The sequence below is a fragment of the Paroedura picta genome, chromosome 7, assembly GCF_049243985.1.
Source record: "Paroedura picta isolate Pp20150507F chromosome 7, Ppicta_v3.0, whole genome shotgun sequence".
Classification (NCBI taxonomy): Eukaryota; Metazoa; Chordata; class Lepidosauria; order Squamata; family Gekkonidae; genus Paroedura; species Paroedura picta.
Genome location: NC_135375.1, coordinates 116,845,412 through 116,873,120, shown reverse-complemented (window position 1 = coordinate 116,873,120; position 27,709 = coordinate 116,845,412).

The following is a 27,709-nucleotide window of genomic DNA, read 5'->3' as shown; positions in this document are numbered from 1 at the left end:
CAACAGAGGTGAGCTCTTTGTGATGTCATGTCCGTTGCTCTCCACTTTCTCTATGGAGGTAGGTCCACTGTCTGACTTATAATGTTTTAGAGATTCCCCCCCCCCCCATAACAAGGCCAGTAAGCGGCATCCCTTCCTCTCCAGGCAACAGAGGTGAGCTCTTTGTGATGTCATGTCCGTTGCTCTCCACTTTCTCTATGGAGGTAGGTCCACTGTCTGACTTATAATGTTTTAGAGATTCTCCCCCCACCCCATAACAAGGCCAGTAAGCAGCATCCCTTCCTCTCCAGGCAACAGAGGTGAGCTCTTTGTGATGTCATGTCAGTTGCTCTCCACTTTCTCTGTGGAGGTTGGCCCACTGTCTGACTTATAATGTTTTTAGAGTCCCCCCCCCCCCATAACAAGGCCAGTAAGCGGCATCCCTTCCTCTCCAGGCAACAGAGGTGAGTTCTTTGTCATGTCATGTCCGTTGCTCTCCACTTTCTCTATGGAGGTAGGTCCACTGTCTGACTTATAATGTTTTTAGAGTCCGGGCCCTCCTTAACAAGGCCTGTAAGCGGCATCCCTTCCTCTCCAGGCAACAGAGGAGAGCTCTTTGTGATGTCATGTCCGTTGCTCTCCACTTTCTCTATGGAGGTAGGTCCACTGTCTGACTTATAATGTTTTAGAGATTCCCCCCCCCCATAACAAGGCCAGTAAGCGGCATCCCTTCCTCTCCAGGCAACAGAGGTGAGCTCTTTGTGATGTCATGTCCGTTGCTCTCCACTTTCTCTATGGAGGTAGGTCCACTGTCTGACTTATAATGATTTAGAGATTCTCCCCCCACCCCATAACAAGGCCAGTAAGCGGCATCCCTTCCTCTCCAGGCAACAGAGGTGAGCTCTTTCTGATGTCATGTCCGTTGCTCTCCACTTTCTCTATGGAGGTAGGTCCACTGTCTGACTTATAATGTTTTAGAGATTCTCCCCACACCCCATAACAAGGCCAGTAAGCGGCATCCCTTCCTCTCCAGGCAACAGAGGTGAGTTCTTTGTGATGTCATGTCCGTTGCTCTCCACTTTCTCTGTGGAGGTTGGACCACTGTCTGACTTATAATGTTTTTAGAGTCCCCCCCCCTCCTTAACAAGGCCTGTAAGCGGCATCCCTTCCTCTCCAGGCAACAGAGGTGAGTTCTTTGTGATGCCATGTCCGTTGCTCTCCACTTTCTCTATGGAGTTAGGTCCACTGTCTGACTTATAATGTTTTTAGAGTCCCCCCCCCCCCATAACAAGGCCAGTAAGCGGCATGCCTTCCTCTCCTGGCAACAGAGGTGAGCTCTTTGTGATGTCATGTCAGTTGCTCTCCACTTTCTCTGTGGAGGTTGGCCCACTGTCTGACTTATAATGTTTTTAGAGTCCCCCCCCCCCATAACAAGGCCAGTAAGCGGCATCCCTTCCTCTCCAGGCAACAGAGGTGAGTTCTTTGTCATGTCATGTCCGTTGCTCTCCACTTTCTCTATGGAGGTAGGTCCACTGTCTGACTTATAATGTTTTTAGAGTCCGGGCCCTCCTTAACAAGGCCTGTAAGCGGCATCCCTTCCTCTCCAGGCAACAGAGGAGAGCTCTTTGTGATGTCATGTCCGTTGCTCTCCACTTTCTCTGTGGAGGTAGGCCCACTGTCTGACTTATAATGTTTTTAAAGTCCGGGCCCTCCTTAACAAGGGCTGTAAGCGGCATCCCTTCCTCTCCAGGCAACAGAGGTGAGTTCTTTGTGATGTCATGTCCGTTGCTCTCCACTTTCTCTGTGGAGGTTGGACCACTGTCTGACTTATAATGTTTTTAGATTCCCCCCCCCCCCCATAACAAGGCCAGTAAGCGGCATCCCTTCCTCTCCAGGCAACAGAGGTGAGCTCTTTGTGATGTCATGTCCGTTGCTCTCCACTTTCTCTATGGAGGTAGGTCCACTGTCTGACTTATAATGTTTTTAGAGTCCGGGCCCTCCTTAACAAGGCCTGTAAGCGGCATCCCTTCCTCTCCAGGCAACAGAGGTGAGCTCTTTGTGATGTCATGTCCGTTGCTCTCCACTTTCTCTGTGGAGGTAGGCCCACTGTCTGACTTATAATGTTTTTAAAGTCCGGGCCCTCCTTAACAAGGCCTGTAAGCGGCATCCCTTCCTCTCCAGGCAACAGAGGTGAGTTCTTTGTGATGTCATGTCCGTTGCTCTCCACTTTCTCTGTGGAGGTTGGACCACTGTCTGACTTATCATGTTTTAGAGATTCCCCCCCCCCCATAACAAGGCCAGTAAGCGGCATCCCTTCCTCTCCAGGCAACAGAGGTGAGTTCTTTGTGATGTCATGTCCGTTGCTCTCCACTTTCTCTATGGAGGTAGGTCCAGTGTCTGACTTATAATGTTTTTAGAGACCCCCCCCCCATAACAAGGCCAGTAAGCGGCATCCCTTCCTCTCCAGGCAACAGAGGTGAGCTCTTTGTGATGTCATGTCCGTTGCTCTCCACTTTCTCTATGGAGGTAGGTCCACTGTCTGACTTATAATGTTTTAGAGATTCCCCCCCCCCCCATAACAAGGCCAGTAAGCGGCATCCCTTCCTCTCCAGGCAACAGAGGTGAGCTCTTTGTGATGTCATGTCCGTTGCTCTCCACTTTCTCTATGGAGGTAGGTCCACTGTCTGACTTATAATGTTTTAGAGATTCTCCCCCCACCCCATAACAAGGCCAGTAAGCAGCATCCCTTCCTCTCCAGGCAACAGAGGTGAGTTCTTTGTGATGTCATGTCCGTTGCTCTCCACTTTCTCTGTGGAGGTTGGACCACTGTCTGACTTATAATGTTTTTAGAATCCCCCCCCCCATAACAAGGCCAGTAAGCGGCATGCCTTCCTCTCCTGGCAACAGAGGTGAGCTCTTTGTGATGTCATGTCAGTTGCTCTCCACTTTCTCTGTGGAGGTTGGCCCACTGTCTGACTTATAATGTTTTTAGAGTCCCCCCCCCCCCATAACAAGGCCAGTAAGCGGCATCCCTTCCTCTCCAGGCAACAGAGGTGAGTTCTTTGTCATGTCATGTCCGTTGCTCTCCACTTTCTCTATGGAGGTAGGTCCACTGTCTGACTTATAATGTTTTTAGAGTCCGGGCCCTCCTTAACAAGGCCTGTAAGCGGCATCCCTTCCTCTCCAGGCAACAGAGGAGAGCTCTTTGTGATGTCATGTCCGTTGCTCTCCACTTTCTCTGTGGAGGTAGGCCCACTGTCTGACTTATAATGTTTTTAAAGTCCGGGCCCTCCTTAACAAGGGCTGTAAGCGGCATCCCTTCCTCTCCAGGCAACAGAGGTGAGTTCTTTGTGATGTCATGTCCGTTGCTCTCCACTTTCTCTGTGGAGGTTGGACCACTGTCTGACTTATAATGTTTTTAGATTCCCCCCCCCCATAACAAGGCCAGTAAGCGGCATCCCTTCCTCTCCAGGCAACAGAGGTGAGCTCTTTGTGATGTCATGTCCGTTGCTCTCCACTTTCTCTATGGAGGTAGGTCCACTGTCTGACTTATAATGTTTTTAGAGTCCGGGCCCTCCTTAACAAGGCCTGTAAGCGGCATCCCTTCCTCTCCAGGCAACAGAGGTGAGCTCTTTGTGATGTCATGTCCGTTGCTCTCCACTTTCTCTGTGGAGGTAGGCCCACTGTCTGACTTATAATGTTTTTAAAGTCCGGGCCCTCCTTAACAAGGCCTGTAAGCGGCATCCCTTCCTCTCCAGGCAACAGAGGTGAGTTCTTTGTGATGTCATGTCCGTTGCTCTCCACTTTCTCTGTGGAGGTTGGACCACTGTCTGACTTATCATGTTTTAGAGATTCCCCCCCCCCCATAACAAGGCCAGTAAGCGGCATCCCTTCCTCTCCAGGCAACAGAGGTGAGTTCTTTGTGATGTCATGTCCGTTGCTCTCCACTTTCTCTATGGAGGTAGGTCCAGTGTCTGACTTATAATGTTTTTAGAGACCCCCCCCCCCCATAACAAGGCCAGTAAGCGGCATCCCTTCCTCTCCAGGCAACAGAGGTGAGCTCTTTGTGATGTCATGTCCGTTGCTCTCCACTTTCTCTATGGAGGTAGGTCCACTGTCTGACTTATAATGTTTTAGAGATTCCCCCCCCCCCATAACAAGGCCAGTAAGCGGCATCCCTTCCTCTCCAGGCAACAGAGGTGAGCTCTTTGTGATGTCATGTCCGTTGCTCTCCACTTTCTCTATGGAGGTAGGTCCACTGTCTGACTTATAATGTTTTAGAGATTCTCCCCCCACCCCATAACAAGGCCAGTAAGCAGCATCCCTTCCTCTCCAGGCAACAGAGGTGAGTTCTTTGTGATGTCATGTCCGTTGCTCTCCACTTTCTCTGTGGAGGTTGGACCACTGTCTGACTTATAATGTTTTTAGAACCCCCCCCCCCCATAACAAGGCCAGTAAGCGGCATGCCTTCCTCTCCTGGCAACAGAGGTGAGCTCTTTGTGATGTCATGTCAGTTGCTCTCCACTTTCTCTGTGGAGGTTGGCCCACTGTCTGACTTATAATGTTTTTAGAGTCCCCCCCCCCCCATAACAAGGCCAGTAAGCGGCATCCCTTCCTCTCCAGGCAACAGAGGTGAGTTCTTTGTCATGTCATGTCCGTTGCTCTCCACTTTCTCTATGGAGGTAGGTCCACTGTCTGACTTATAATGTTTTTAGAGTCCGGGCCCTCCTTAACAAGGCCTGTAAGCGGCATCCCTTCCTCTCCAGGCAACAGAGGTGAGCTCTTTGTGATGTCATGTCCGTTGCTCTCCACTTTCTCTGTGGAGGTAGGCCCACTGTCTGACTTATAATGTTTTTAAAGTCCGGGCCCTCCTTAAGAAGGCCTGTAAGCGGCATCCCTTCCTCTCCAGGCAACAGAGGTGAGTTCTTTGTGATGTCATGTCCGTTGCTCTCCACTTTCTCTGTGGAGGTTGGACCACTGTCTGACTTATCATGTTTTAGAGATTCCCCCCCCCCATAACAAGGCCAGTAAGCGGCATCCCTTCCTCTCCAGGCAACAGAGGTGAGTTCTTTGTGATGTCATGTCCGTTGCTCTCCACTTTCTCTATGGAGGTAGGTCCAGTGTCTGACTTATAATGTTTTTAGAGACCCCCCCCCCCATAACAAGGCCAGTAAGCGGCATCCCTTCCTCTCCAGGCAACAGAGGTGAGCTCTTTGTGATGTCATGTCCGTTGCTCTCCACTTTCTCTATGGAGGTAGGTCCACTGTCTGACTTATAATGTTTTAGAGATTCCCCCCCCCCCATAACAAGGCCAGTAAGCGGCATCCCTTCCTCTCCAGGCAACAGAGGTGAGCTCTTTGTGATGTCATGTCCGTTGCTCTCCACTTTCTCTATGGAGGTAGGTCCACTGTCTGACTTATAATGTTTTAGAGATTCTCCCCCCACCCCATAACAAGGCCAGTAAGCAGCATCCCTTCCTCTCCAGGCAACAGAGGTGAGTTCTTTGTGATGTCATGTCCGTTGCTCTCCACTTTCTCTGTGGAGGTTGGACCACTGTCTGACTTATAATGTTTTTAGAACCCCCCCCCCCCCATAACAAGGCCAGTAAGCGGCATGCCTTCCTCTCCTGGCAACAGAGGTGAGCTCTTTGTGATGTCATGTCAGTTGCTCTCCACTTTCTCTGTGGAGGTTGGCCCACTGTCTGACTTATAATGTTTTTAGAGTCCCCCCCCCCCCCATAACAAGGCCAGTAAGCGGCATCCCTTCCTCTCCAGGCAACAGAGGTGAGTTCTTTGTCATGTCATGTCCGTTGCTCTCCACTTTCTCTATGGAGGTAGGTCCACTGTCTGACTTATAATGTTTTTAGAGTCCGGGCCCTCCTTAACAAGGCCTGTAAGCGGCATCCCTTCCTCTCCAGGCAACAGAGGTGAGCTCTTTGTGATGTCATGTCCGTTGCTCTCCACTTTCTCTGTGGAGGTAGGCCCACTGTCTGACTTATAATGTTTTTAAAGTCCGGGCCCTCCTTAACAAGGGCTGTAAGCGGCATCCCTTCCTCTCCAGGCAACAGAGGTGAGTTCTTTGTGATGTCATGTCCGTTGCTCTCCACTTTCTCTGTGGAGGTTGGCCCACTGTCTGACTTATAATGTTTTAGAGATTCCCCCCCCCCCATAACAAGGCCAGTAAGCGGCATCCCTTCCTCTCCAGGCAACAGAGGTGAGCTCTTTGTGATGTCATGTCCGTTGCTCTCCACTTTCTCTATGGAGGTAGGTCCACTGTCTGACTTATAATGTTTTTAGAGTCCGGGCCCTCCTTAACAAGGCCTGTAAGCGGCATCCCTTCCTCTCCAGGCAACAGAGGTGAGCTCTTTGTGATGTCATGTCCGTTGCTCTCCACTTTCTCTGTGGAGTTTGGACCACTGTCTGACTTATAATGTTTTAGAGATTCTCCCCCCACCCCATAACAAGGCCAGTAAGCGGCATCCCTTCCTCTCCAGGCAACAGAGGTGAGTTCTTTGTGATGTCATGTGCGTTGCTCTCCACTTTCTCTGTGGAGGTTGGACCACTGTCTGACTTATAATGTTTTAGAGATTCCCCCCCCCCCCCATAACAAGGCCAGTAAGCGGCATCCCTTCCTCTCCAGGCAACAGAGGTGAGTTCTTTGTGATGTCATGTCCGTTGCTCTCCACTTTCTCTGTGGAGGTTGGACCACTGTCTGACTTATAATGCTTTTAGAGTCCCCCCCCCTCCTTAAAAAAGGCCTGTAAGCGGCATCCCTTCCTCTCCAGGCAACAGAGGTGAGTTCTTTGTGATGTCACGTCCGTTGCTCTCCACTTTCTCTATGGAGGTTGGACCACTGTCTGACTTATAATGTTTTTAGAGTCCCCCCCCCCTCCTTAACAAGGCCTGTAAGCGGCATCCCTTCCTCTCCAGGCAACAGAGGTGAGCCCTTTGTGATGTCATGTCCGTTGCTCTCCACTTTCTCTGTGGAGGTTGGCCCACTGTCTGACTTATAATGTTTTAGAGATTCCCCCCCCCCCATAACAAGGCCAGTAAGCGGCATCCCTTCCTCTCCAGGCAACACAGGTGAGCTCTTTGTGATGTCATGTCCGTTGCTCTCCACTTTCTCTGTGGAGGTTGGCCCACTGTCTGACTTATAATGTTTTTGAGATTCTCCCCTCACCCCATAACAAGGCCAGTAAGCGGCATGCCTTTCTCTCCTGGCAACAGAGGTGAGCTCTTTGTGATGTCATGTCCGTTGCTCTCCACTTTCTCTGTGGAGGTTGGCCCACTGTCTGACTTATAATGTTTTTAGAGTACCCCCCCCCCCATAACAAGGCCAGTAAGCGGCATCCCTTCCTCTCCAGGCAACAGAGGTGAGTTCTTTGTGATGTCATGTCCGTTGCTCTCCACTTTCTCTATGGAGGTAGGTCCACTGTCTGACTTATAATGTTTTTAGAGTCCGGGCCCTCCTTAACAAGGCCTGTAAGCGGCATCCCTTCCTCTCCAGGCAACAGAGGTGAGCTCTTTGTGATGTCATGTCCGTTGCTCTCCACTTTCTCTATGGAGGTAGGTCCACTGTCTGACTTATAATGTTTTTAGAGTCCGGGCCCTCCTTAACAAGGCCTGTAAGCGGCATCCCTTCGTCTCCAGGCAACAGAGGTGAGCTCTTTGTGATGTCATGTCCGTTGCTCACCACTTTCTCTGAGGAGGTTGGCCCACTGTCTGACTTATAATGTTTTTAGAGTCCCCCCCCCTCCTTAACAAGGCCTGTAAGCGGCATCCCTTCCTCTCCAGGCAACAGAGGTGAGCTCTTTGTGATGTCATGTCCGTTGCTCTCCACTTTCTCTGTGGAGGTAGGCCCACTGTCTGACTTATAATGTTTTTAGAGTCCGGGCCCTCCTTAACAAGGCCTGTAAGCGGCATCCCTTCCTCTCCAGGCAACACAGGTGAGCTCTTTGTGATGTCATGTCCGTTGCTCTCCACTTTCTCTGTGGAGGTAGGCCCACTGTCTGACTTATAATGTTTTTAAAGTCCGGGCCCTCCTTAACAAGGCCTGAAAGCGGCATCCCTTCCTCTCCAGGCAACAGAGGTGAGTTCTTTGTGATGTCATGTCCGTTGCTCTCCACTTTCTCTGTGGAGGTTGGACCACTGTCTGACTTATAATGTTTTAGAGATTCCCCCCCCCCCCATAACAAGGCCAGTAAGCGGCATCCCTTCCTCTCCAGGCAACAGAGGTGAGTTCTTTGTTATGTCATGTCCGTTGCTCTCCACTTTCTCTATGGAGGTAGGTCCAGTGTCTGACTTATAATGTTTTTAGAGACCCCCCCCCCCATAACAAGGCCAGTAAGCGGCATCCCTTCCTCTCCAGGCAACAGAGGTGAGCTCGTTGTGATGTCATGTCCGTTGCTCTCCACTTTCTCTATGGAGGTAGGTCCACTGTCTGACTTATAATGTTTTAGAGATCCCCCCCCCCCCGCATAACAAGGCCAGTAAGCGGCATCCCTTCCTCTCCAGGCAACAGAGGTGAGCTCTTTGTGATGTCATGTCCGTTGCTCTCCACTTTCTCTATGGAGGTAGGTCCACTGTCTGACTTATAATGTTTTAGAGATTCCCCCCCCCCCATAACAAGGCCAGTAAGCGGCATCCCTTCCTCTCCAGGCAACAGAGGTGAGTTCTTTGTGATGTCATGTCCGTTGCTCTCCACTTTCTCTGTGGAGGTTGGACCACTGTCTGACTTATAATGTTTTTAGAGTCCCCCCCCCTCCTTAACAAGGCCTGTAAGCGGCATCCCTTCCTCTCCAGGCAACAGAGGTGAGCTCTTTGTGATGTCATGTCCGTTGCTCTCCACTTTCTCTATGGAGGTAGGTCCTCTGTCTGACTTATAATGTTTTTAGAGTCCGGGCCCTCCTTAACAAGGCCTGTAAGCGGCATCCCTTCCTCTCCAGGCAACAGAGGTGATCTCTTTGTGATGTCATGTCCGTTGCTCTCCACTTTCTCTGTGGAGGATGGCCCAATGTCTGACTTATAATGTTTTAGAGATTCTCCCCCCACCAAATAACAAGGCCAGTAAGCGGCATCCCTTCCTCTCCAGGCAACAGAGGTGAGTTCTTTGTGATGCCATGTCCGTTGCTCTCCACTTTCTCTATGGAGGTAGGTCCACTGTCTGACTTATAATGTTTTTAGAGTCCCCCCCCCCATAACAAGGCCAGTAAGCGGCATGCCTTCCTCTCCTGGCAACAGAGGTGAGCTCTTTGTGATGTCATGTCCGTTGCTCTCCACTTTCTCTGTGGAGGTTGTCCCACTGTCTGACTTATAATGTTTTTAGAGTCCCCCCCCCCCATAACAAGGCCAGTAAGCGGCATCCCTTCCTCTCCAGGCAACAGAGGTGAGTTCTTTGTGATGTCATGTCCGTTGCTCTCCACTTTCTCTATGGAGGTAGGTCCACTGTCTGACTTATAATGTTTTTAGAGTCCGGGCCCTCCTTAACAAGGCCTGTAAGCGGCATCCCTTCCTCTCCAGGCAACAGAGGTGAGTTATTTGTGATGTCATGTCCGTTGCTCTCCACTTTCTCTGTGGAGGTAGGCCCACTGTCTGACTTATAATGTTTTTAAAGTCCGGGCCCTCCTTAACAAGGCCTGTAAGCGGCATCCCTTCCTCTCCAGGCAACAGAGGTGAGTTCTTTGTGATGTCATGTCTGTTGCTCTCCACTTTCTCTGTGGAGGTTGGACCACTGTCTGACTTATCATGTTTTAGAGATTCCCCCCCCCCCATAGCAAGGCCAGTAAGCGGCATCCCTTCCTCTCCAGGCAACAGAGGTGAGTTCTTTGTGATGTCATGTCCGTTGCTCTCCACTTTCTCTGTGGAGGTTGGACCACTGTCTGACTTATAATGTTTTTAGAGTCCCCCCCCCCTCCTTAACAAAGCCTGTAAGCCGCATCCCTTCCTCTCCAGGCAACAGAGGTGAGCTCTTTGTGATGTCATGTCCGTTGCACTCCACTTTCTCTGCGGAGGTTGGCCCACTGTCTGACTTATAATGTTTTAGAGATTCCCCCCCCCCCATAACAAGGCCAGTAAGCGGCATCCCTTCCTCTCCAGGCAACACAGGTGAGCTCTTTGTGATGTCATGTCCGTTGCTCTCCACTTTCTCTGTGGAGGTTGGACCACTGTCTGATTTATAATGTTTTTAGAGTCCCCCCCCCCCATAACAAGGCCAGTAAGCGGCATCCCTTCCTCTCCAGGCAACAGAGGTGAGCTCTTTGTGATGTCATGTCCGTTGCTCTCCACTTTCTCTATGGAGGTAGGTCCACTGTCTGACTTATAATGTTTTTAGAGTCCGGGCCCTCCTTAACAAGGCCTGTAAGCGGCATCCCTTCCTCTCCAGGCAACAGAGGTGAGCTCTTTGTGATGTCATGTCCGTTGCTCTCCACTTTCTCTATGGAGGTAGGTCCTCTGTCTGACTTATAATGTTTTTAGAGTCCGGGCCCTCCTTAACAAGGCCTGTAAGCGGCATCCCTTCCTCTCCAGGCAACAGAGGTGAGTTCTTTGTGATGTCATGTCCGTTGCTCTCCACTTTCTCTGTGGAGGTTGGACCACTGTCTGACTTATCATGTTTTAGAGATTCCCCCCCCCCCCATAACAAGGCCAGTAAGCGGCATCCCTTCCTCTCCAGGCAACAGAGGTGAGTTCTTTGTGATGTCATGTCCGTTGCTCTCCACTTTCTCTATGGAGGTAGGTCCAGTGTCTGACTTATAATGTTTTTAGAGACCCCCCCCCCCCATAACAAGGCCAGTAAGCGGCATCCCTTCCTCTCCAGGCAACAGAGGTGAGCTCTTTGTGATGTCATGTCCGTTGCTCTCCACTTTCTCTGTGGAGGTTGGACCACTGTCTGACTTATAATGTTTTTAGAGTCCCCCCCCTCCTTAACAAGGCCTGTAAGCGGCATCCCTTCCTTTCCAGGCAACAGAGGTGAGCTCTTTGTGATGTCATGTCCGTTGCTCTCCACTTTCTCTGTGGAGGTTGGCCCACTGTCTGACTTATAATGTTTTAGAGATTCCCCCCCCCCCCCATAACAAGGCCAGTAAGCGGCATCCCTTCCTCTCCAGGCAACAGAGGTGAGCTCTTTGTGATGTCATGTCCGTTGCTCTCCACTTTCTCTATGGAGGTAGGTCCACTGTCTGACTTATAATGTTTTTAGAGTCCGGGGCCTCCTTAACAAGGCCTGTAAGCGGCATCCCTTCCTCTCCAGGCAACAGAGGTGAGCTCTTTGTGATGTCATGTCCGTTGCTCTCCACTTTCTCTGTGGAGGTTGGACCACTGTCTGACTTATAATGTTTTAGAGATTCTCCCCCCCCATAACGCCAGTAAGCGGCATCCCTTCCTCTCCAGGCAACAGAGGTGAGTTCTTTGTGATGTCATGTCCGTTGCTCTCCACTTTCTCTGTGGAGGTTGGACCACTGTCTGACTTATAATGTTTTAGAGATTCTCCCCCCACCCCATAACAAGGCCAGTAAGCGGCATCCCTTCCTCTCCAGGCAACAGAGGTGAGTTCTTTGTGATGTCATGTCCGTTGCTCTCCACTTTCTCTGTGGAGGTTGGACCACTGTCTGACTTATAATGTTTTTAGAGTCCGGGCCCTCCTTAACAAGGCCTGTAAGCGGCATCCCTTCCTCTCCAGGCAACAGAGGTGAGTTCTTTGTGATGTCATGTCCGTTGCTCTCCACTTTCTCTGTGGAGGTTGGACCACTGTCTGACTTATCATGTTTTAGAGATTCCCCCCCCCCCATAACAAGGCCAGTAAGCGGCATCCCTTCCTCTCCAGGCAACAGAGGTGAGTTCTTTGTGATGTCATGTCCGTTGCTCTCCACTTTCTCTATGGAGGTAGGTCCAGTGTCTGACTTATAATGTTTTTAGAGACCCCCCCCCCCCATAACAAGGCCAGTAAGCGGCATCCCTTCCTCTCCAGGCAACAGAGGTGAGCTCTTTGTGATGTCATGTCCGTTGCTCTCCACTTTCTCTGTGGAGGTTGGACCACTGTCTGACTTATAATGTTTTTAGAGTCCCCCCCCTCCTTAACAAGGCCTGTAAGCGGCATCCCTTCCTTTCCAGGCAACAGAGGTGAGCTCTTTGTGATGTCATGTCCGTTGCTCTCCACTTTCTCTGTGGAGGTTGGCCCACTGTCTGACTTATAATGTTTTAGAGATTCCCCCCCCCCCCCATAACAAGGCCAGTAAGCGGCATCCCTTCCTCTCCAGGCAACAGAGGTGAGCTCTTTGTGATGTCATGTCCGTTGCTCTCCACTTTCTCTATGGAGGTAGGTCCACTGTCTGACTTATAATGTTTTTAGAGTCCGGGGCCTCCTTAACAAGGCCTGTAAGCGGCATCCCTTCCTCTCCAGGCAACAGAGGTGAGCTCTTTGTGATGTCATGTCCGTTGCTCTCCACTTTCTCTGTGGAGGTTGGACCACTGTCTGACTTATAATGTTTTAGAGATTCTCCCCCCCCATAACGCCAGTAAGCGGCATCCCTTCCTCTCCAGGCAACAGAGGTGAGTTCTTTGTGATGTCATGTCCGTTGCTCTCCACTTTCTCTGTGGAGGTTGGACCACTGTCTGACTTATAATGTTTTAGAGATTCTCCCCCCACCCCATAACAAGGCCAGTAAGCGGCATCCCTTCCTCTCCAGGCAACAGAGGTGAGTTCTTTGTGATGTCATGTCCGTTGCTCTCCACTTTCTCTGTGGAGGTTGGACCACTGTCTGACTTATAATGTTTTTAGAGTCCGGGCCCTCCTTAACAAGGCCTGTAAGCGGCATCCCTTCCTCTCCAGGCAACAGAGGTGAGTTCTTTGTGATGTCATGTCCGTTGCTCTCCACTTTCTCTGTGGAGGTTGGACCACTGTCTGACTTATCATGTTTTAGAGATTCCCCCCCCCCCCATAACAAGGCCAGTAAGCGGCATCCCTTCCTCTCCAGGCAACAGAGGTGAGTTCTTTGTGATGTCATGTCCGTTGCTCTCCACTTTCTCTATGGAGGTAGGTCCAGTGTCTGACTTATAATGTTTTTAGAGACCCCCCCCCCCCATAACAAGGCCAGTAAGCGGCATCCCTTCCTCTCCAGGCAACAGAGGTGAGCTCTTTGTGATGTCATGTCCGTTGCTCTCCACTTTCTCTGTGGAGGTTGGACCACTGTCTGACTTATAATGTTTTTAGAGTCCCCCCCCTCCTTAACAAGGCCTGTAAGCGGCATCCCTTCCTTTCCAGGCAACAGAGGTGAGCTCTTTGTGATGTCATGTCCGTTGCTCTCCACTTTCTCTGTGGAGGTTGGCCCACTGTCTGACTTATAATGTTTTAGAGATTCCCCCCCCCCCCCATAACAAGGCCAGTAAGCGGCATCCCTTCCTCTCCAGGCAACAGAGGTGAGCTCTTTGTGATGTCATGTCCGTTGCTCTCCACTTTCTCTATGGAGGTAGGTCCACTGTCTGACTTATAATGTTTTTAGAGTCCGGGGCCTCCTTAACAAGGCCTGTAAGCGGCATCCCTTCCTCTCCAGGCAACAGAGGTGAGCTCTTTGTGATGTCATGTCCGTTGCTCTCCACTTTCTCTGTGGAGGTTGGACCACTGTCTGACTTATAATGTTTTAGAGATTCTCCCCCCCCATAACGCCAGTAAGCGGCATCCCTTCCTCTCCAGGCAACAGAGGTGAGTTCTTTGTGATGTCATGTCCGTTGCTCTCCACTTTCTCTGTGGAGGTTGGACCACTGTCTGACTTATAATGTTTTAGAGATTCTCCCCCCACCCCATAACAAGGCCAGTAAGCGGCATCCCTTCCTCTCCAGGCAACAGAGGTGAGTTCTTTGTGATGTCATGTCCGTTGCTCTCCACTTTCTCTGTGGAGGTTGGACCACTGTCTGACTTATAATGTTTTTAGAGTCCCCCCCCTCCTTAACAAGGCCTGTAAGCGGCATCCCTTCCTCTCCAGGCAACAGAGGTGAGCTCTTTGTGATGTCATGTCCGTTGCTCTCCACTTTCTCTGTGGAGGTTGGCCCACTGTCTGACTTATAATGTTTTCAGAGTCCCCCTCCCCCCATAACAAGGCCAGTAAGCGGCATCCCTTCCTCTCCAGGCAACAGAGGTGAGCTCTTTGTGATGTCATGTCCGTTGCTCTCCACTTTCTCTATGGAGGTAGGTCCACTGTCTGACTTATAATGTTTTTAGAGTCCGGGCCCTCCTTAACAAGGCCTGTAAGCGGCATCCCTTCCTCTCCAGGCAACAGAGGTGAGCTCTTTGTGATGTCATGTCCGTTGCTCTCCACTTTCTCTATGGAGGTAGGTCCTCTGTCTGACTTATAATGTTTTTAGAGTCCGGGCCCTCCTTAACAAGGCCTGTAAGCGGCATCCCTTCCTCTCCAGGCAACAGAGGTGAGCTCTTTGTGATGTCATGTCCGTTGCTCTCCACTTTCTCTGTGGAGGTTGGCCCACTGTCTGACTTATAATGTTTTAGAGATTCTCCCCCCACCCCATAACAAGGCCAGTAAGCGGCATCCCTTCCTCTCCAGGCAACAGAGGTGAGTTCTTTGTGATGCCATGTCCGTTGCTCTCCACTTTCTCTATGGAGGTAGGTCCACTGTCTGACTTATAATGTTTTTAGAGTCCCCCCCCCCCCCATAACAAGGCCAGTAAGTGGCATGCCTTCCTCTCCTGGCAACAGAGGTGAGCTCTTTGTGATGTCATGTCCGTTGCTCTCCACTTTCTCTGTGGAGGTTGGCCCACTGTCTGACTTATAATGTTTTTAGAGTCCCCCCCCCCCCATAACAAGGCCAGTAAGCGGCATCCCTTCCTCTCCAGGCAACAGAGGTGAGTTCTTTGTGATGTCATGTCCGTTGCTCTCCACTTTCTCTATGGAGGTAGGTCCACTGTCTGACTTATAATGTTTTTAGAGTCCGGGCCCTCCTTAACAAGGCCTGTAAGCGGCATCCCTTCCTCTCCAGGCAACAGAGGTGAGCTATTTGTGATGTCATGTCCGTTGCTCTCCACTTTCTCTGTGGAGGTAGGCCCACTGTCTGACTTATAATGTTTTTAAAGTCCGGGCCCTCCTTAACAAGGCCTGTAAGCGGCATCCCTTCCTCTCCAGGCAACAGAGGTGAGTTCTTTGTGATGTCATGTCCGTTGCTCTCCACTTTCTCTGTGGAGGTTGGACCACTGTCTGACTTATCATGTTTTAGAGATTCCCCCCCCCCCATAACAAGGCCAGTAAGCGGCATCCCTTCCTCTCCAGGCAACAGAGGTGAGTTCTTTGTGATGTCATGTCGGTTGCTCTCCACTTTCTCTATGGAGGTAGGTCCAGTGTCTGACTTATAATGTTTTTAGAGACCCCCCCCCCCCCATAACAAGGCCAGTAAGCGGCATCCCTTCCTCTCCAGGCAACAGAGGTGAGCTCTTTGTGATGTCATGTCCGTTGCTCTCCACTTTCTCTATGGAGGTAGGTCCACTGTCTGACTTATAATGTTTTAGAGATTCCCCCCCCCCCCATCACAAGGCCAGTAAGCGGCATCCCTTCCTCTCCAGGCAACAGAGGTGAGCTCTTTGTGATGTCATGTCCGTTGCTCTCCACTTTCTCTATGGAGGTAGGTCCACTGTCTGACTTATAATGTTTTTAGAGTCCGGGCCCTCCTTAACAAGGCCTGTAAGCGGCATCCCTTCCTCTCCAGGCAACAGAGGTGAGCTTTTTGTGATGTCATGTCCGTTGCTCTCCACTTTCTCTGTGGAGGTTGGCCCACTGTCTGACTTATAATGTTTTTAAAGTCCGGGCCCTCCTTAACAAGGCCTGAAAGCGGCATCCCTTCCTCTCCAGGCAACAGAGGTGAGTTCTTTGTGATGTCATGTCCGTTGCTCTCCACTTTCTCTGTGGAGGTTGGACCACTGTCTGACTTATAATGTTTTAGAGATTCCCCCCCCCCCCCATAACAAGGCCAGTAAGCGGCATCCCTTCCTCTCCAGGCAACAGAGGTGAGTTCTTTGTTATGTCATGTCCGTTGCTCTCCACTTTCTCTATGGAGGTAGGTCCAGTGTCTGACTTATAATGTTTTTAGAGACCCCCCCCCCATAACAAGGCCAGTAAGCGGCATCCCTTCCTCTCCAGGCAACAGAGGTGAGCTCGTTGTGATGTCATGTCCGTTGCTCTCCACTTTCTCTGTGGAGGTTGGACCACTGTCTGACTTATAATGTTTTTAGAGTCCCCCCCCCTCCTTAACAAGGCCTGTAAGCGGCATCCCTTCCTCTCCAGGCAACAGAGGTGAGCTCTTTGTGATGTCATGTCCGTTGCTCTCCACTTTCTCTGTGGAGGTTGGCCCACTGTCTGACTTATAATGTTTTAGAGATTCCCCCCCCCCCCCATAACAAGGCCAGTAAGCGGCATCCCTTCCTCTCCAGGCAACACAGGTGAGCTCTTTGTGATGTCATGTCCGTTGCTCTCCACTTTCTCTGTGGAGGTTGGACCACTGTCTGACTTATAATGTTTTTAGAGTCCCCCCCCCATAACAAGGCCAGTAAGCGGCATCCCTTCCTCTCCAGGCAACAGAGGTGAGCTCTTTGTGATGTCATGTCCGTTGCTCTCCACTTTCTCTATGGAGGTAGGTCCACTGTCTGACTTATAATGTTTTTAGAGTCCGGGCCCTCCTTAACAAGGCCTGTAAGCGGCATCCCTTCCTCTCCAGGCAACAGAGGTGAGCTCTTTGTGATGTCATGTCCGTTGCTCTCCACTTTCTCTATGGAGGTAGGTCCTCTGTCTGACTTATAATGTTTTTAGAGTCCGGGCCCTCCTTAACAAGGCCTGTAAGCGGCATCCCTTCCTCTCCAGGCAACAGAGGTGAGCTCTTTGTGATGTCATGTCCGTTGCTCTCCACTTTCTCTGTGGAGGATGGCCCAATGTCTGACTTATAATGTTTTAGAGATTCTCCCCCCACCAAATAACAAGGCCAGTAAGCGGCATCCCTTCCTCTCCAGGCAACAGAGGTGAGTTCTTTGTGATGCCATGTCCGTTGCTCTCCACTTTCTCTATGGAGGTAGGTCCACTGTCTGACTTATAATGTTTTTAGAGTCCCCCCCCCCATAACAAGGCCAGTAAGCGGCATGCCTTCCTCTCCTGGCAACAGAGGTGAGCTCTTTGTGATGTCATGTCCGTTGCTCTCCACTTTCTCTGTGGAGGTTGTCCCACTGTCTGACTTATAATGTTTTTAGAGTCCCCCCCCCCCCATAACAAGGCCAGTAAGCGGCATCCCTTCCTCTCCAGGCAACAGAGGTGAGTTCTTTGTGATGTCATGTCCGTTGCTCTCCACTTTCTCTATGGAGGTAGGTCCACTGTCTGACTTATAATGTTTTTAGAGTCCGGGCCCTCCTTAACAAGGCCTGTAAGCGGCATCCCTTCCTCTCCAGGCAACAGAGGTGAGTTATTTGTGATGTCATGTCCGTTGCTCTCCACTTTCTCTGTGGAGGTAGGCCCACTGTCTGACTTATAATGTTTTTAAAGTCCGGGCCCTCCTTAACAAGGCCTGTAAGCGGCATCCCTTCCTCTCCAGGCAACAGAGGTGAGTTCTTTGTGATGTCATGTCCGTTGCTCTCCACTTTCTCTGTGGAGGTTGGACCACTGTCTGACTTATCATGTTTTAGAGATTCCCCCCCCCCCATAGCAAGGCCAGTAAGCGGCATCCCTTCCTCTCCAGGCAACAGAGGTGAGTTCTTTGTGATGTCATGTCCGTTGCTCTCCACTTTCTCTGTGGAGGTTGGACCACTGTCTGACTTATAATGTTTTTAGAGTCCCCCCCCCCTCCTTAACAAAGCCTGTAAGCCGCATCCCTTCCTCTCCAGGCAACAGAGGTGAGCTCTTTGTGATGTCATGTCCGTTGCACTCCACTTTCTCTGCGGAGGTTGGCCCACTGTCTGACTTATAATGTTTTAGAGATTCCCCCCCCCCCATAACAAGGCCAGTAAGCGGCATCCCTTCCTCTCCAGGCAACACAGGTGAGCTCTTTGTGATGTCATGTCCGTTGCTCTCCACTTTCTCTGTGGAGGTTGGACCACTGTCTGATTTATAATGTTTTTAGAGTCCCCCCCCCCCATAACAAGGCCAGTAAGCGGCATCCCTTCCTCTCCAGGCAACAGAGGTGAGCTCTTTGTGATGTCATGTCCGTTGCTCTCCACTTTCTCTATGGAGGTAGGTCCACTGTCTGACTTATAATGTTTTTAGAGTCCGGGCCCTCCTTAACAAGGCCTGTAAGCGGCATCCCTTCCTCTCCAGGCAACAGAGGTGAGCTCTTTGTGATGTCATGTCCGTTGCTCTCCACTTTCTCTATGGAGGTAGGTCCTCTGTCTGACTTATAATGTTTTTAGAGTCCGGGCCCTCCTTAACAAGGCCTGTAAGCGGCATCCCTTCCTCTCCAGGCAACAGAGGTGAGTTCTTTGTGATGTCATGTCCGTTGCTCTCCACTTTCTCTGTGGAGGTTGGACCACTGTCTGACTTATCATGTTTTAGAGATTCCCCCCCCCCATAACAAGGCCAGTAAGCGGCATCCCTTCCTCTCCAGGCAACAGAGGTGAGTTCTTTGTGATGTCATGTCCGTTGCTCTCCACTTTCTCTATGGAGGTAGGTCCAGTGTCTGACTTATAATGTTTTTAGAGACCCCCCCCCCCATAACAAGGCCAGTAAGCGGCATCCCTTCCTCTCCAGGCAACAGAGGTGAGCTCTTTGTGATGTCATGTCCGTTGCTCTCCACTTTCTCTGTGGAGGTTGGACCACTGTCTGACTTATAATGTTTTTAGAGTCCCCCCCCTCCTTAACAAGGCCTGTAAGCGGCATCCCTTCCTTTCCAGGCAACAGAGGTGAGCTCTTTGTGATGTCATGTCCGTTGCTCTCCACTTTCTCTGTGGAGGTTGGCCCACTGTCTGACTTATAATGTTTTAGAGATTCCCCCCCCCCCCATAACAAGGCCAGTAAGCGGCATCCCTTCCTCTCCAGGCAACAGAGGTGAGCTCTTTGTGATGTCATGTCCGTTGCTCTCCACTTTCTCTATGGAGGTAGGTCCACTGTCTGACTTATAATGTTTTTAGAGTCCGGGGCCTCCTTAACAAGGCCTGTAAGCGGCATCCCTTCCTCTCCAGGCAACAGAGGTGAGCTCTTTGTGATGTCATGTCCGTTGCTCTCCACTTTCTCTGTGGAGGTTGGACCACTGTCTGACTTATAATGTTTTAGAGATTCTCCCCCCCCATAACGCCAGTAAGCGGCATCCCTTCCTCTCCAGGCAACAGAGGTGAGTTCTTTGTGATGTCATGTCCGTTGCTCTCCACTTTCTCTGTGGAGGTTGGACCACTGTCTGACTTATAATGTTTTAGAGATTCTCCCCCCACCCCATAACAAGGCCAGTAAGCGGCATCCCTTCCTCTCCAGGCAACAGAGGTGAGTTCTTTGTGATGTCATGTCCGTTGCTCTCCACTTTCTCTGTGGAGGTTGGACCACTGTCTGACTTATAATGTTTTTAGAGTCCCCCCCCTCCTTAACAAGGCCTGTAAGCGGCATCCCTTCCTCTCCAGGCAACAGAGGTGAGCTCTTTGTGATGTCATGTCCGTTGCTCTCCACTTTCTCTGTGGAGGTTGGCCCACTGTCTGACTTATAATGTTTTCAGAGTCCCCCTCCCCCCATAACAAGGCCAGTAAGCGGCATCCCTTCCTCTCCAGGCAACAGAGGTGAGCTCTTTGTGATGTCATGTCCGTTGCTCTCCACTTTCTCTATGGAGGTAGGTCCACTGTCTGACTTATAATGTTTTTAGAGTCCGGGCCCTCCTTAACAAGGCCTGTAAGCGGCATCCCTTCCTCTCCAGGCAACAGAGGTGAGCTCTTTGTGATGTCATGTCCGTTGCTCTCCACTTTCTCTATGGAGGTAGGTCCTCTGTCTGACTTATAATGTTTTTAGAGTCCGGGCCCTCCTTAACAAGGCCTGTAAGCGGCATCCCTTCCTCTCCAGGCAACAGAGGTGAGCTCTTTGTGATGTCATGTCCGTTGCTCTCCACTTTCTCTGTGGAGGTTGGCCCACTGTCTGACTTATAATGTTTTAGAGATTCTCCCCCCACCCCATAACAAGGCCAGTAAGCGGCATCCCTTCCTCTCCAGGCAACAGAGGTGAGTTCTTTGTGATGCCATGTCCGTTGCTCTCCACTTTCTCTATGGAGGTAGGTCCACTGTCTGACTTATAATGTTTTTAGAGTCCCCCCCCCCCATAACAAGGCCAGTAAGTGGCATGCCTTCCTCTCCTGGCAACAGAGGTGAGCTCTTTGTGATGTCATGTCCGTTGCTCTCCACTTTCTCTGTGGAGGTTGGCCCACTGTCTGACTTATAATGTTTTTAGAGTCCCCCCCCCCATAACAAGGCCAGTAAGCGGCATCCCTTCCTCTCCAGGCAACAGAGGTGAGTTCTTTGTGATGTCATGTCCGTTGCTCTCCACTTTCTCTATGGAGGTAGGTCCACTGTCTGACTTATAATGTTTTTAGAGTCCGGGCCCTCCTTAACAAGGCCTGTAAGCGGCATCCCTTCCTCTCCAGGCAACAGAGGTGAGCTATTTGTGATGTCATGTCCGTTGCTCTCCACTTTCTCTGTGGAGGTAGGCCCACTGTCTGACTTATAATGTTTTTAAAGTCCGGGCCCTCCTTAACAAGGCCTGTAAGCGGCATCCCTTCCTCTCCAGGCAACAGAGGTGAGTTCTTTGTGATGTCATGTCCGTTGCTCTCCACTTTCTCTGTGGAGGTTGGACCACTGTCTGACTTATCATGTTTTAGAGATTCCCCCCCCCCATAACAAGGCCAGTAAGCGGCATCCCTTCCTCTCCAGGCAACAGAGGTGAGTTCTTTGTGATGTCATGTCGGTTGCTCTCCACTTTCTCTATGGAGGTAGGTCCAGTGTCTGACTTATAATGTTTTTAGAGACCCCCCCCCCATAACAAGGCCAGTAAGCGGCATCCCTTCCTCTCCAGGCAACAGAGGTGAGCTCTTTGTGATGTCATGTCCGTTGCTCTCCACTTTCTCTATGGAGGTAGGTCCACTGTCTGACTTATAATGTTTTAGAGATTCCCCCCCCCCATCACAAGGCCAGTAAGCGGCATCCCTTCCTCTCCAGGCAACAGAGGTGAGCTCTTTGTGATGTCATGTCCGTTGCTCTCCACTTTCTCTATGGAGGTAGGTCCACTGTCTGACTTATAATGTTTTTAGAGTCCGGGCCCTCCTTAACAAGGCCTGTAAGCGGCATCCCTTCCTCTCCAGGCAACAGAGGTGAGCTCTTTGTGATGTCATGTCCGTTGCTCTCCACTTTCTCTGTGGAGGTTGGACCACTGTCTGACTTATAATATTTTAGAGATTCTCCCCCCACCCCATAACAAGGCCAGTAAGCGGCATCCCTTCCTCTCCAGGCAACAGAGGTGAGTTCTTTGTGATGTCATGTCCGTTGCTCTCCACTTTCTCTGTGGAGGTTGGACCACTGTCTGACTTATAATGTTTTTAGAGTCCCCCCCCCTCCTTAACAAGGCCTGTCAGCGGCATCCCTTCCTCTCCAGGCAACAGAGGTGAGCTCTTTGTGATGTCATGTCCGTTGCTCTCCACTTTCTCTGTGGAGGTTGGCCCACTGTCTGACTTATAATGTTTTAGAGATTCCCCCCCCCCCCATAACAAGGCCAGTAAGCGGCATCCCTTCCTCTCCAGGCAACACAGGTGAGCTCTTTGTGATGTCATGTCCGTTGCTCTCCACTTTCTCTGTGGAGGTTGGACCACTGTCTGACTTATAATGTTTTTAGAGTCCGGGCCCTCCTTAACAAGGCCAGTAAGCGGCATCCCTTCCTCTCCAGGGAACAGAGGTGAGCTCTTTGTGATGTCATGTCCGTTGCTATCCACTTTCTCTGTGGAGGTAGGTCCACTGTCTGACTTATAATGTTTTTAGAGTCCGGGCCCTCCTTAACAAGGCCTGTAAGCGGCATCCCTTCCTCTCCAGGCAACAGAGGTGAGCTCTTTGTGATGTCATGTCCGTTGCTCTCCACTTTCTCTATGGAGGTAGGTCCACTGTCTGACTTATAATGTTTTTAGAGTCCGGGCCCTCCTTAACAAGGCCTGTAAGCGGCATCCCTTCCTCTCCAGGCAACAGAGGTGAGCTCTTTGTGATGTCATGTCCGTTGCTCTCCACTTTCTCTATGGAGGTAGGTCCACTGTCTGACTTATAATGTTTTTAAAGTCCGGGCCCTCCTTAACAAGGCCTGTAAGCGGCATCCCTTCCTCTCCAGGCAACAGAGGTGAGCTCTTTGTGACGTCATGTCCGTTGCTCTCCACTTTCTCTGTGGAGGTTGGCCCACTTTCTGACTTATAATGTTTTTAGAGTCCCCCCCCCCTCCTTAACAAGTCCTGTAAGCGGCATCCCTTCCTCTCCTGGCAACAGAGGTAAGCTCTTTGTGATGTCATGTCCGTTGCTCTCCACTTTCTCTGTGGAGGTAGGCCCACTGTCTGACTTATAATGTTTTTAGAGTCCGGGCCCTCCTTAACAAGGCCTGTAAGCGGCATCCCTTCCTCTCCAGGCAACAGAGGTGAGCTCTTTGTGATGTGATGTCCGTTGCTCTCCACTTTCTCTGTGGAGGTAGGCCCACTGTCTGACTTATAATGTTTTTAAAGTCCGGGCCCTCCTTAACAAGGCCTGTAAGCGGCATCCCTTCCTCTCCAGGCAACAGAGGTGAGTTCTTTGTGATGTCATGTCCGTTGCTCTCCACTTTCTCTATGGAGGTAGGTCCACTGTCTGACTTATAATGTTTTCAGAGTCCCCCTCCCCCCATAACAAGGCCAGTAAGCGGCATCCCTTCCTCTCCAGGCAACAGAGGTGAGATCTTTGTGATGTCATGTCCGTTGCTCTCCACTTTCTCTATGGAGGTAGGTCCACTGTCTGACTTATAATGTTTTCAGAGTCCCCCTCTTCCCATGACAAGGCCAGTAAGCGGCATCCCTTCCTCTCCAGGCAACAGAGGTGAGCTCTTTGTGATGTCATGTCCGTTGCTCTCCACTTTCTCTATGGAGGTAGGTCCACTGTCTGACTTATAATGTTTTTAGAGTCCGGGCCCTCCTTAACAAGGCCTGTAAGCGGCATCCCTTCCTCTCCAGGCAACAGAGGTGAGCTCTTTGTGATGTCATGTCCGTTGCTCTCCACTTTCTCTGTGGAGGTTGGCCCACTGTCTGACTTATAATGTTTTAGAGATTCCCCCCCCCCCATAACAAGGCCAGTAAGCGGCATCCCTTCCTCTCCAGGCTACAGAGGTGAGCTCTTTGTGATGTCATGTCCGTTGCTCTCCACTTTCTCTATGGAGGTAGGTCCACTGTCTGACTTATAATGTTTTTAGAGTCCGGGCCCTCCTTAACAAGGCCTGTAAGCGGCATCCCTTCCTCTCCAGGCAACAGAGGTGAGCTCTTTGTGATGTCATGTCCGTTGCTCTCCACTTTCTCTGTGGAGGTTGGACCACTGTCTGACTTATAATGTTTTAGAGATTCTCCCCCCACCCCATAACAAGGCCAGTAAGCGGCATCCCTTCCTCTCCAGGCAACAGAGGTGAGTTCTTTGTGATGTCATGTCCGTTGCTCTACACTTTCTCTATGGAGGTAGGTCCACTGTCTGACTTATAATGTTTTTAGAGTCCCCCCCCCCATAACAAGGCCAGTAAGCGGCATCCCTTCCTCTCCAGGCAACAGAGGTGAGCTCTTTGTGATGTCATGTCCGTTGCTCTCTACTTTCTCTGTGGAGGTTGGCCCACTGTCTGACTTATAATGTTTTAGAGATCCCCCCCCCCATAAAAAGGCCAGTAAGCGGCATCCATTCCTCTCCAGGCAACAGAGGTGAGCTCTTTGTGATGTCATGTCCGTTGCTCTCCACTTTCTCTGTGGAGGTTGGCCCACTGTCTGACTTATAATGTTTTAGAGATTCCCCCCCCCCATAACAAGGCCAGTAAGCGGCATCCCTTCCTCTCCAGGCAACAGAGGTGAGCTCTTTGTGATGTCATGTCCGTTGCTCTACACTTTCTCTATGGAGGGAGGTCCACTATCTGACTTATAATGTTTTTAGAGTCCGGGCCCTCCTTAACAAGGCCTGTAAGCGGCATCCCTTCCTCTCCAGGCAACAGAGGTGAGCTCTTTGTGATGTCATGTCCGTTGCTCACCACTTTCTCTGTGGAGGTTATCCCACTGTCTGACTTATAATGTTTTTAGAGTCCCCCCCCCTCCTTAATAAGGCTTGTAAGCGGCATCCCTTCCTCTCCAGGCAACAGAGGTGAGTTCTTTGTGATGTCATGTCCGTTGCTCTCCACTTTCTCTGTGGAGGTTGGACCACTGTCTGACTTATAATGTTTTAGAGTCCCCCCCCTTCCTTAACAAGGCCTGTAAGCGGCATACCTTCCTCTCCAGGCAACAGACGTGAGCTCTTTGTGATGTCATGTCCGTTGCTCTCCACTTTCTCTGTGGAGGTTGGCCCACTGTCTGACTTATAATGTTTTAGAGATTCCCCCCCCCCCATAACAAGGCCAGTAAGCGGCATCCCTTCCTCTCCAGGCAACAGAGGTGAGCTCTTTGTGATGTCATGTCCGTTGCTCTCCACTTTCTCTGTGGAGGTTGGCCCACTGTCTGACTTATAATGTTTTAGAGATTCCCCCCCCCCCATAACAAGGCCAGTAAGCGGCATTCCTTTCTCTCCAGGCAACAGAGGTGAGCTCTTTGTGATGTCATGTCCGTTGCTCTCCACTTTCTCTATGGAGGTAGGTCCACTGTCTGACTTATAATGTTTTTAGCATCCGGGCCCTCCTTAACAAGGCCTGTAAGCGGCATCCCTTCCTCTCCAGGCAACAGAGGTGAGCTCTTTGTGATGTCATGTCCGTTGCTCTCCACTTTCTCTTTGGAGGTAGGTCCACTGTCTGACTTATAATGTTTTTAGAGTCCCCCCCTCCTTAACAAGGCCTGTAAGCGGCATCCCTTCCTCTCCAGGCAACAGAGGTGAGCTCTTTGTGATGTCATGTCCGTTGCTCACCACTTTCTCTGTGGAGGTTGTCCCACTGTCTGACTTATAATGTTTTTAGAGTCCCCCCCCTCCTTAATAAGGCTTGTAAGCGGCATCCCTTCCTCTCCAGGCAACAGAGGTGAGTTCTTTGTGATGTCATGTCCGTTGCTCTCCACTTTCTCTGTGGAGGTTGGACCACTATCTGACTTATAATGTTTTAGAGTCCCCCCCCTTCCTTAACAAGGCCTGTAAGCGGCATCCCTTCCTCTCCAGGCAACAGAGGTGAGCTCTTTGTGATGTCATGTCCGTTGCTCTCCACTTTCTCTGTGGAGGTTGGCCCACTGTCTGACTTATAATGTTTCAGAGATTCCCCCCCCCCCCCCATAACAAGGCCAGTAAGCGGCATCCCTTCCTCTCCAGGCAACAGAGGTGAGCTCTTTGTGATGTCATGTCCGTTGCTCTCCACTTTCTCTGTGGAGGTTGGACCACTGTCTGACTTATAATGTTTTTAGAGTCCCCCCCCCTCCTTAACAAGGCCTGTACGCGGCATCCCTTCCTCTCCAGGCAACAGAGGTGAGTTCTTTGTGATGTCATGTCCGTTGCTCTCCACTTTCTCTGTGGAGGTTGGCCCACTGTCTGACTTATAATGTTTTAGAGATTCCCCCCCCCCCCCATAACAAGGCCAGTAAGCGGCATCCCTTCCTCTACAGGCAACAGAGGTGAGCTCTTTGTGATGTCATGTCCGTTGCTCTCCACTTTCTCTATGGAGGTAGGTCCACTGTCTGACTTATAATGTTTTTAGCGTCCGGGCCCTCCTTAACAAGGCCTGTAAGCGGCATCCCTTCCTCTCCAGGCAACAGAGGTGAGCTCTTTGTGATGTCATGTCCGTTGCTCTCCACTTTCTCTTTGGAGGTAGGTCCACTGTCTGACTTATAATGTTTTTAGAGTCCCCCCCTCCTTAACAAGGCCTGTAAGCGGCATCCCTTCCTCTCCAGGCAACAGAGGTGAGCTCTTTGTGATGTCATGTCCGTTGCTCTCCACTTTCTCTATGAAGGTAGGTCCACTGTCTGACTTATAATGTTTTTAGAGTCCCCCCCCCCCCATAACAAGGCCAGTAAGCGGCATCCCTTCCTCTCCAGGCAACAGAGGTGAGCTCTTTGTGATGTCATGTCCGTTGCTCTCCACTTTCTCTATGGAGGTAGGTCCACTGTCTGACTTATAATGTTTTTAGAGTCCCCCCCCCCATAACAAGGCCAGTAAGCGGCATCCCTTCCTCTCCAGGCAACAGAGGTGAGCTCTTTGTGATGTCATGTCCGTTGCTCTCCACTTCCTCTATGGAGGTAGGTCCACTGTCTGACTTATAATGTTTTTAGAGTCCGGGCCCTCCTTAACAAGGCCTGTAAGCGGCATCCCTTCCTCTCCAGGCAACAGAGGTGAGCTCTTTGTGATGTCATGTCCGTTGCTCACCACTTTCTCTGTGGAGGTTGTCCCACTGTCTGACTTATAATGTTTTTAGAGTCCCCTCCCCCTCCTTAACAAGGCTTGTAAGCGGCATCCCTTCCTCTCCAGGCAACAGAGGTGAGCTCTTTGTGATGTCATGTCCGTTGCTCTCAACTTTCTCTGTGGAGGTAGGCCCACTGTCTGACTTAAAATGTTTTTAGAGTCCGGGCCCTCCTTAACAAGGCCTGTAAGCGGCATCCCTTCCTCTCCACGCAACAGAGGTGAGCTCTGTGTGATGTCATGTCCGTTGCTCTCCACTTTCTCTGTGGAGGTAGGCCCACTGTCTGACTTATAATGTTTTTAGAGTCCGGGCCCTCCTTAACAAGGCCTGTAAGCGGCATCCCTTCCTCTCCACGCAACAGAGGTGAGCTCTGTGTGATGTCATGTCCGTTGCTCTCCACTTTCACTGTGGAGGTAGGCCCAGTGTCTGACTTATAATGTTTTTAGAGTCCGGGCCCTCCTTAACAAGGCCTGTAAGCGGCATCCCTTCCTCTCCAGGCAACAGAGGTGAGCTCTTTGTGACGTCATGTCCGTTGCTCTCCACTTTCTCTGTGGAGGTAGGCCCACTGTCTGACTTATAATGTTTTAGAGATTCTCCCCCCACCCCATAACAAGGCCAGTAAGCGGCATCCCTTCCTCTCCAGGCAACAGAGGTGAGTTCTTTGTGATGTCACGTCCGTTGCTCTCCACTTTCTCTGTGGAGGTTGGACCACTGTCTGACTTATAATGTTTTTAGAGTCCCCCCCCCTCCTTAACAAGGCCTGTAAGCGGCATCCCTTCCTCTCCAGGCAACAGAGGTGAGCTCTTTGTGATGTCATGTCCGTTGCTCTCCACTTTCTCTGTGGAGGTTGGCCCACTGTCTGACTTATAATGTTTTAGAGATTCCCCCCCCCCCATAACAAGGCCAGTAAGCGGCATCCCTTCCTCTCCAGGCAACAGAGGTGAGCTCTTTGCGATGTCATGTCCGTTGCTCTCCACTTTCTCTGTGGAGGTAGACCCACTGTCCGACTTATAATGTTTTTAGAGTCCCCCCCCCTCCTTAACAAGGCCTTTAAGCGGCATCCCGTCCTCTGCAGGCAACCGAGGTGAGCCCTTTGTGATGTCATGTCCGTTGCTCTCCACTTTCTCTTTGGAGGTAGGTCCACTGTCTGACTTATAATGTTTTTAGAGTCCCCCCCTCCTTAACAAGGCCT